Source organism: Octopus sinensis, unplaced genomic scaffold (genome assembly GCF_006345805.1).
Source record: "Octopus sinensis unplaced genomic scaffold, ASM634580v1 Contig09204, whole genome shotgun sequence".
Lineage (NCBI taxonomy): Eukaryota > Metazoa > Mollusca > Cephalopoda > Octopoda > Octopodidae > Octopus > Octopus sinensis.
The window spans coordinates 7,501-17,500 of NW_021831688.1; the positions used below are offsets into that span (position 1 = coordinate 7,501).

Below are 10,000 nucleotides of genomic sequence, written 5' to 3' on the forward strand. Positions count from 1 at the left end.
CTGTTTCATATTATTTCGAATGGTTCGCTCTCAAAATTCTCCAATCGCCTGCTCTGGAGGCGGTAAGGGTATATTTTATTTACCCTAGAGCCATATTTTAGACGTCAGAGACATGTGTTGAGTTATCAAAGACATATGATTTCCAGCGCATTCTTTGTATTCCACATTTTTCTTCCATTACGTATCTTAAACATGCATTTCAGAGTGAACTTGTGTTGTTCTTTAATTCGATTTTCGTGCCAAAGACGTTCAGGTACCTTTATGTTTTTATTGAAATTATTTTGCAAACTAGATATTTTATAGAAGCATGACTCACTGTGTGGTTAAAAGCTCGCCTGGAAATAACGCTGTTTCAGGTTCAGTCCCACTGAGCGGTTCCTTGGGCAAGTGCCTTCTACTATAATCGTGGGTCGATTGATTACTTGTGAGTGAATATGGTCAACGGAAATTGTATGGAAGCTTGTTGTATATATGTGTGTATGTGCGCATGAGTGTGTGTATGTGTGTGTGCCCGTGTGTGTGTGCCTGTGTGTGTTTGTCGTCCCTCCACTGCCTGACAACCGGTGTTGGTTTGTTTACGTTCGTGTAACTTAGCGATTCGGCAAAAGAGGCTCGCTTTGCACTCACGTTGTTTTCGAGTTCAATCTTACTGAACGGCACTTTGGGCGAATGTCTTCTACAATAGTCCTGGGCCGATTAATTACTTGCGAGTGAATATGGCCAACGGAAATTGTGGTGACAACCGCCGTATATATGTATCCGTGTGTGTGTGTTTGTCCTCCCTCCACTGCTTGATAACCGGTGTTGGTTTGTTTACATTCCCGTGACATAGCGGTTCGATAAAAGTGAGTTAAAAAGGAAAATAAGTACTGGGGTTGACTTGTTTAACAAAACTTTCGAAGGCAGAGCCCCAGCATGGCCGCAACTAAACTATTAATTGTCTTGCCTCCACTTAATATTCTTCTCAAAATTGACAAAAGGACATCAATTTATCTCCTGAATCTTTTTATTTTATCTATATCTATAAAAGGCAGGATGTGTGTGTGTGTACGTGAATGTACTTTATGCACGTCCACAAATTAGCGCGCATGTCGCTCCAATTTTAGGAGGACATTGGTCACGATCATGGCTGTGTTTTTGTCAACTTATTTTTCCCGAGGCACCTCCGGATAGCGGAAAAAATAGCTTTTCAACCATAACTTTTACCAAATCCATAAGTTTACTAACATGAGTTAAGTCCCCTGTCTTATAGATTAATTCACCCTACTACAATGTCTCGAAAAAAATTATATTTAGACTACCTAAGCAATCTCAGCGTAGGAAAAGAGAAAGAGCTGAAGAGACTGACTCTCAGCAGACCCATTAGTAAAATATTATAACTTTTTGGGCCGAAACCTGGCAATAAGAGCTTGCAGATATTCCGCTATGAAACATTCAATAATATCAAAGCAGTAACTTTCATAAATCAGGGTATAATTTTTGAAGACTTTTTCTGAACACAGTCAACCACGGGTATTTCTGCCATTTTTATATACTTAAATACAGATTTCTCTAAACTATAATTTACATGCCTCTCCCATATTCACATTTCCTTTTCCACTTCGATCCCTTTTATCTGCTTCTATTACTGCGACTTCCTTATTTAAAAGGACTTTCTATCTTTCCATTCTGCAGACATATTTTTTTTCTTTCCTAATCCTCATTAGTCCCTTTCTTTCTCATTCTACAGACAGTGTATAATCACTCTGCCACCAGATATATTTCAATAGACTTCTTTTGCTCTTCTCCCTCTCTTCCTACGCAACCACCAAACCTTACACTGTCGCGCATTCTTTCAAGTGCCTCATATGACTTTCATATTCTTTATATAATATTTTAGAGTCTAACCCCATTCAGAGACATATATAACTTTCTGCCTAGTTTCTTTTATATTACGTTCAATAAGTTATATATATATATAGGCGCAGGTGTGCTTGCGTGGTAAGTAGCTTGCTTACGAACCACATCGTTCCAGGTTCAGTCCCACTGCATGGCACCTTGGGCAAGTGCAAGTGTCTCCTACTATAGCCTCGGGTCGACCAAAGCCTTGTGAGTGGATGTGGTAGACGGAAACTGAATGAAGCCCGTGATATATATACATATATATATACACATATATATGTGTGTGTTTGTGTGTGTATATATATATATGTGTGTGTGTGTGTGTGTGTATGTTTGTGTGTCTGTGTTTGTGCCTCCACCATCGCTTGACAACTGATGCTGGTGTGTTTACGCCCCCGTGACCTAGCGGTTCGGCAAAAGAGACTGATAGAATAAGTACTAGGCTTACAAAGAATAAGTTCTCAGGTCGATTTGCTCGACTAAAGGCGGTGTTCCAGCATGGCCGCAGTCAAATGACTGAAACAAATAAAAGAATAAAAGAATATATATATATAGCAAATGAAAGACAGAAGATGGACTATACGAGAATTTATTATTAATCATGACAATTGTTTCGGTACATCTAGCATCGATTCTTCAAGGGTGAGACACTCAACAACTGGTTCAGGTGCATCCGGTGGTGCAGATGTATCTCGTCGGGTGATAAATAAATAAATACAACTCGTTAAAATGACTGTTCCACAATGTAACTTTCCGTTTTATAGAAAGAAAAGCAGCCAAGCGGAGGAAATATCTTCATTTATATAAAAGATAGAAAATAAAATCACAAATGAATCGATGCTAGTAGATGTATCGAAACAATTGTAGTGGTTAATAATAAATTCTCGTATATCCCATCTTCCGTCTCATTTGCCATATACCTAACGATCACTGTGAAAGGGACCGTGCTCTACCAGTAAGCTACCAGGTGCAAACCATTCGCTTTATTATCCATTATATATGTATAATGTAACTACATGTGGATGATCTTTTTTCTCCATGTTCCTTTTCTCTTGGACTTTCCTCTGCCCCGTTTCTGGAGAAGAGCCTTGGTCGAAACGTAAAACACCCTTTTTTTCCTACCCTAAGCATCGTATTAATACTTTGCGTGTACCACGTCCTCGCGTTGTTTTTCTCGTTTTTTTGGGGTGGGGTGGGGATTAACTATATACAAACATATACACACGTACACACACATATGCATACACATACATACATACATACATACATACATACATACATACATACATACATACATACACACACACATACATACATACATAGCATCCTGAGCAAGTATTTTCAAATATAGCCTCGGGCCTATCAAAGCCTTGTGAGCGGACTGAAATATATATAAATACATACACAGACACGCACACACACGCAGACACATACACACACACATATAGGTATTATGTATGTATTTATGTATATATGTATGTATGCGTGTGTGTGTGTGGGTGTGTATCACGCCTCCGTCACACCTTTACCGCAACCCACTCAACTTCTCCCAGTAGAATCGTATTCCCAACCGATCCCTAATTCCTGTTGTCTCTTTCTTCTTCCCTCCTTTCCACCGCCCACTTCCTTTTATCTGACGAGGAACTCTGATGTCCGAAACGTCAAAGACCCTTTCTATTTCTTTTCAAGCATGAAACGAATAACACCTTTGTGGAAACTCATCCCTTTTTTACCTTGTTTTTGTTGTTTTTTCCTGCCACTCATCATACATACATACATACATACATACGTATATATATATAATATACATATATATATATATATATATATATATATATATATATATATATATATATATATATTATATATATAATATATATATATATATATATACAGAAAGAGACAGAGGGAGAGACACAGCAGACAGAGAGACAAACAGACAGACAGAGACAGAGAGACAGAGAAAGGAAACTAAATTGATGTATTAGCATCAAGCATATATCCTTACTAATTAAGGGCGCGATTAAACACAGAAAGGGAGAGAGACAGAGAAGCAGGGAGACAGGGAAAAAAAGGGTCGGGGGTAAATTGATGTATAAACATCAAGCATATATCCTTGGCAATTAAGAACTCAGGTAAACAACGACACGGCGTAAGGTTTCAGTAAACCCACGTAGAGAAAAATACTCGCATGTATATTTATAATCGGCGTATCTAGAATAAAAAAAGGTGTAAATTTCATAGGGTTCATAATTTAATTATGTTCGATGTCTGTTTCGTTAACAATAAACATAATTAATTCCGTAGTTACGTAATTAGTACATGTAATTAATTAAATTAAATGAATTTAAATTAAAACAAGAGCACTCAAAGAGTGCAAACCTCCGCCAAGGCAACACTAATGTGCTCTCAACGATTAGCCGGAGATGATTTTTAAAATGAGAATATCTGAAATAATCTCGTCTGCTCTCACAAACGAGAATACTAAAAATGAACCCGACTGCTCTCAAAAATTAAGTAAAAAAGAAACTAGGAAAAATAATCCAGAATCCTTGTCCGGTACCGGATCGATCCCAAAATCTAATCAGTTTGTGCCAGTTACGAGGCCAAACATCTCTGATAGTTTCATCCGAATCCATTCAGCGGTTCTTGAGATATCTTGTCCACGGACAAACCAACAAACAAATACGACTGAAAACAATACCACCGCCTTTACTAAGGCGGAGTTGATAAATAAATTAAAATTAATTGATTATTCCTCTTAATTAGATTATTAAATTAACGATGTTTATTGCAAATGAAACATTTGTCGAACTTAAATGGGGAACAGCTTATCAAATTTGTTCTATTATGCTTTGTATATAAGTGTGTGTGTGTGTGTATTTTTGTGTGCCTGTGCGCACACAAATACGCAATGTTATATATCCATATATTCATATATATATATATATGCATACATATACATACATACATACATACATACATACATACATACATACATATTCTTTTCTTTTATTTGTTTCAGTCATTTGAGTGCGGCCATGCTGGAGCACCACCTTCAGTCGAGCAAATCGACCCCAGGACTTATTCTTTGTAAACCTAGTACTTATTCTATTGGTCCCTCTTGTCGAACCGCTAAATGACGGGGGGGGGGAATATTTGATCGCCCCTGGGTGGGCCTTGAACGACCAACCTTTCGGTTAACAACCGAAGGCGTTCACCGATTGCGCCACAGAGACAGCTAATATTCATCTATCTATCTATCTATCTATCTATCTATCTATCTATCTATCTATCTATCTATATATATATATATATATATAATATATATACACATACATACTTATGTATATATATATATATACACGAGGAGCTTACTGTCAAAATCGGTATAAGTGGATATTTGATCGATTTCATGATAACCATTAAAACACAATCTGCAAGATTGAAATATTTTTGAGTAATTCCTTCTGTTTCTGCATGGAGCAAAGCATCTTTGATGTTTATTTCAGATCATAACTACTTCGTTCAGCGTCCAGCAACCTTGCAATGTCCAAATTTTATGCAAACCATGCAACCCCAGAAGTTTTCATGTATGTTATCTAATATAAACCTAATAGTACTCTTTTTCTCTTTACTCTTTACTTGTTTCAGTCATTTGAGTGCGGCCATGCCGGAGCACCGCCTTTTAATCGAGCAAATCGACCCCAAGACTTATTCTTTGTAAGCCTAGTACTTATTCTATCGGTCTATTTTGCCAAATCGCTAAGTTACGGGGACATAAACACACCAGCATCGGTTGTCAAGCGATGCTGGGGAGACAAACACAGATACACACACACAAACACACGCGCGCGCATATATATATATATATATATATAATATATATATATATATATATATATATATATATATATATATATATATATATATATATATAAACACATATATATATATATACATATATATACATACAACACACATATATATATATACATACAACACACACATATATATATATATATACATATATACGACGGGCTTCTTTCAGTTTCCGTCTACCAAATCCACTCAGGCTATAGTGGAAGACACTTGCCCATGGTGCCACGCAGTGGGACTGAACCCGGAACCATGTGGTTGATAAGCAAGTTGGACATTTTATAGCGGCGAGCTGGCATAAACATCTGCATGTCGGCATTTCAATCGTCTTTACGTTCTGAGTTCAAATCCCGCTGAGGTCAACTTCGCATTTTCTCATTTTGGGTTTGATTAAAATAATTACCTGTTGAGCACTGGTATTGATGCTAAGGCGGCGAGCTGGCAGAAACGTTAGCACGCCGGGCGAAATGCTTGGCGGTATCTTGTCTGCCGCTACGTTCTGAGTTCAAATTCCACCGAGGTCGACTTTGCCTTTCATCCTTTCGGGGTCGATTAAATAAGTACCAGTTACGCACTGGGGTCGATATAATGTCTGTGTTTGTTTGTCCTCTCTGTGTTTAGCTCCTTGTGGGGGTAGTAAAGAAATAGGTATTGATGCAATCAGTTTAACCCCTTCCCGCAAAATGTCAGGCCTTGTGCACATAGCAGAAAGGAGTATAGACCAGACATTTTGAAATTGTTTTGAAATATTGTTTAATAATTATTTAGTTAATACTCGGTAATCTAACATCAGATGTTAGTTAACTCGATCTACACAATACAATTTACTTACTACATCACGTTCAGACAATGTTTTCAAATGGATTTTTCTTGTTGCTTTAATACAAGGTGAAGATAATACGAGATAATGCTTACGAAGACAAGATACATGACCAGTAGCTTCTGTAAGAATCTGTTACGGTAAAATATATGAATAGAAGTTAGATAACATGAATGGCTACTATATAAATGGCGTTTGTAACTCATTCTTGTCCATCGTCGCTAACAGTCAGTGTTAGCAGTGAGACGTTTCATCACTAATTAATTTAATGAATCTGAAATATTTACTGCGTGGCGTCAGTATTTAACGAAATCAGCTTCTTTCTTTGATAGACAGGAATGCCGAGAAAGCTAACACCTTACTGTTTACAAGAAAGAAGAAAAAAAATATGGGAAATGTCGGGCGCTCGACAAGAGATAAATTCTTGATAAAAATAAACAGACAAGTGGAGTGTGGAAGGATTAAAAACAAAGTAACACATGTAAAAGACCGATAACAGGGTTTGTTTCGTTTTTCCTTTGCTGTCTTTATTTATTTATTGCTTTTTTCTGGAAGAGGAAATTTCAGACGTTGTTAGTCAGGTGAGGAATGTTTCGAGAATGATGAATTAGCTGTTCTTTTTCTGGCGCTAAAAATTTTCGGGTTGATTAGGATAATTAATGTATTCATTACGAAAGAAACTTTGTTAATATGAAATATAGTAATTCTGCTTTTTCGAATGAAAGGCGAGACACGACAGACTGAACCCGGTTTCAGTTCAAAACCCATCCAACCGAAATCGTTATCTCTGCTTTATTATTAGTGTCGTGTTATAATACAGCATTAATGTAGCTTTGACTTCTAAGTATTTGAAAGAAATTGAGCCGAATTTTAGATTTGGCATCAAGACGGTCAATAAGTTCCTCATATCGATGTAGTCTTGTCTTACAAATTCTTGTTGTCTGTTAAGTGTTTTCAATGATTGATTATTTGTTGAAAATTTCAAACACGTAGATTCAAGTAGATTTTCTATTCTTTTCTTTTTTTGTTGTTGTTGTTAATATTATACATGATACTACAGGCGCAGGAATGGCTATATTGTTAAGAAGCTCACTTTGCAACCATGATTTCGGGTTCAGCATCACTGCTTCGCACTTGGAGCAAATAGCTATACTGTAGCCCCGGGCCGACCAATACTTTATGAGTGAAATTGGTGGAAGAAAGCTATACCTATTTCTTTATTGCCCACAAGGGGCTAAACATAGAGGGGACAAACAAGGACAGACACACGGATTAAGTCGATTATATCGACCCCAGTACATAACTGGTACTTTTTTTATCGACCTCGAAAGGATGAAAGGCAAAGTCAACCTCGGCGGTATTTGAACTCAGAACGTAGCGGCAGACGAAATACCGGTAAGCAGTTCGCCCGGCGTGCTAACGTTCCGCCAGCTCGCTATATAAAAGCTATATAAAGCCCGCCTCTGTATGTGTGTGTGTATGTATGTGTATGATATATATATATATATATATATAATATATATATATATATATTATATATATATGTTGTGTGTGTGTTGTGTGTGGTGTGTTGTGTGATGCATGTATGCATGTATGTATGTATGTATGATAAGGCGCAGGAGTGGCTATGTGGAAGTAACTTGCTTACCAGCCACATGTTTCCGGGTTCAGTCCCACTGCGTGGCATCTTGGGCAAGTGTCTTCTAGTATAGCCTCGGGCCGACCAAAGCCTTGTGAGTGGATTCGGTAGACGGAAACTGAAGAAGCCCGTCGTATATATATATATATATATATATAATATATATAATTATATATATATATATATATATATATTGTATGTATGTGTTGGGTATGTTCGTGTGTGTGCTGTGTTTGTCCCCTCGACATCGCTTGACAACCGATGCTGGTTTGTTTACGCCCTCGTAACTCAGTGGTTCGTAAGCACACCAACACTGTTGTCAAGCGGTGATGAGGGACAAGCGCAGACACAAAAACATACACATAGATATACACATTATATATATATATACATATACATACACAAACGTGTGTGTGTTTGTCTGCCACACTGCTTGACAACCAGTGTAGGTGTGTTTTACATCGCCGTAGTCTAGCGGTTCGGCAATAGAGACCCGATAGAATAAGCACTGGGGATCGATAAGTTGGACTAAAAAATGTTCAAGACTGTGCCCCAGTTTGGCCGCAGTCTAATAACTGAAACAAATAAAAAGATAAAGCATGATTAACAATTCAGAACCAACAAGACGCCTGGGAGGACGGCCTCCCCTCAGAGAAACCTATGACGTAGGTCAGCGAGGCTAAATGAGAGGAAAAACCCACAAAAAAACACCAAAGTAAAACAGAAATTCAATTGGGGAGATTCACAAAAGACAATCCATATTCGAGAACAGCAAAACAAAGACGTAGCCGTCCTACACTTCATGAGAAGCGAAAGGGTAAAACAAATAATTTGTGCTTGTAGCGAATAAGATCCAACCCCGTTAGTTGCCACCAGAAACCAGCACAGCATAGCAAAATAATGAAACGTTATAATTATTGATGCATTTACTTACGTATCTATTTAAAAGAAATAATTTTTCTTGTTTTGAAACGTTGGTTCCCAAGAGATAAACAAGAATGTGCGGAGTTTCAGAAGTTAAGTATCATATTTAATTAGTGTATTATAAGATTTCTAACAATAGAAGCTTTGTCAGTTTGGCGAACAGCTGTCATCTTGGTGGATATCGTGAAATGAATATTAATGAGATCTTATTTTGTAATAGACGCACACTAAGATAACTAAATGCACCGCTCATGTCCTTATATAATTTGTATATCTATGCAAAGGAAGTTAATACAGTACATCCGTCCGTCATCCGTTTATCTGTCTGTCTGTCTATCTATCTATCTATCTATCTATCTATCTATCTATCTATCTATCTATCTATCTATCTATCTATCTATCAAAATATATATATATAATATATATATAATATATATATATATATATATATATATAATATATATATATATATATATCTATATATATAATATATATATATTATATTATATATATTATACGCATGTATTTCAATTTTTCTGAATTTTCAAATTTTTCTTTAAGCTAGCTACTGGTTTTAAATTGATTTTAATTAAATTAATATTCAACTTATCACCCTCATTATTTAAATTTTAAATAATTATGTTCTCTAACCGGCAACATTAACTGCAGTGATTTATCTACTGCTGCGAAACTGTTTCTGGGATTTAGCGCACCAGAACTTAGACATTTGAAAGTAAGCCCAATGTAACCGGCAGAACTATACACACATCTCATTTTATAAGGACAACTAGGGTATAGTTCTATGAATTATATTGAATTGGAACGATCGTACTGCAGAGACTACGGACGAAGATTAC

General features: G+C 36.7%; 1 long non-coding RNA gene across 1 annotated transcript in view; it reads right to left on the reverse strand.

Annotated features, from left to right (window-relative positions):
- The window catches only part of LOC118761128, a 12,988-nt gene that overhangs the window by 604 nt on the left and 2,384 nt on the right, over positions 1-10,000 (reverse strand). The gene's annotated exons all lie outside the window — the stretch shown is intronic.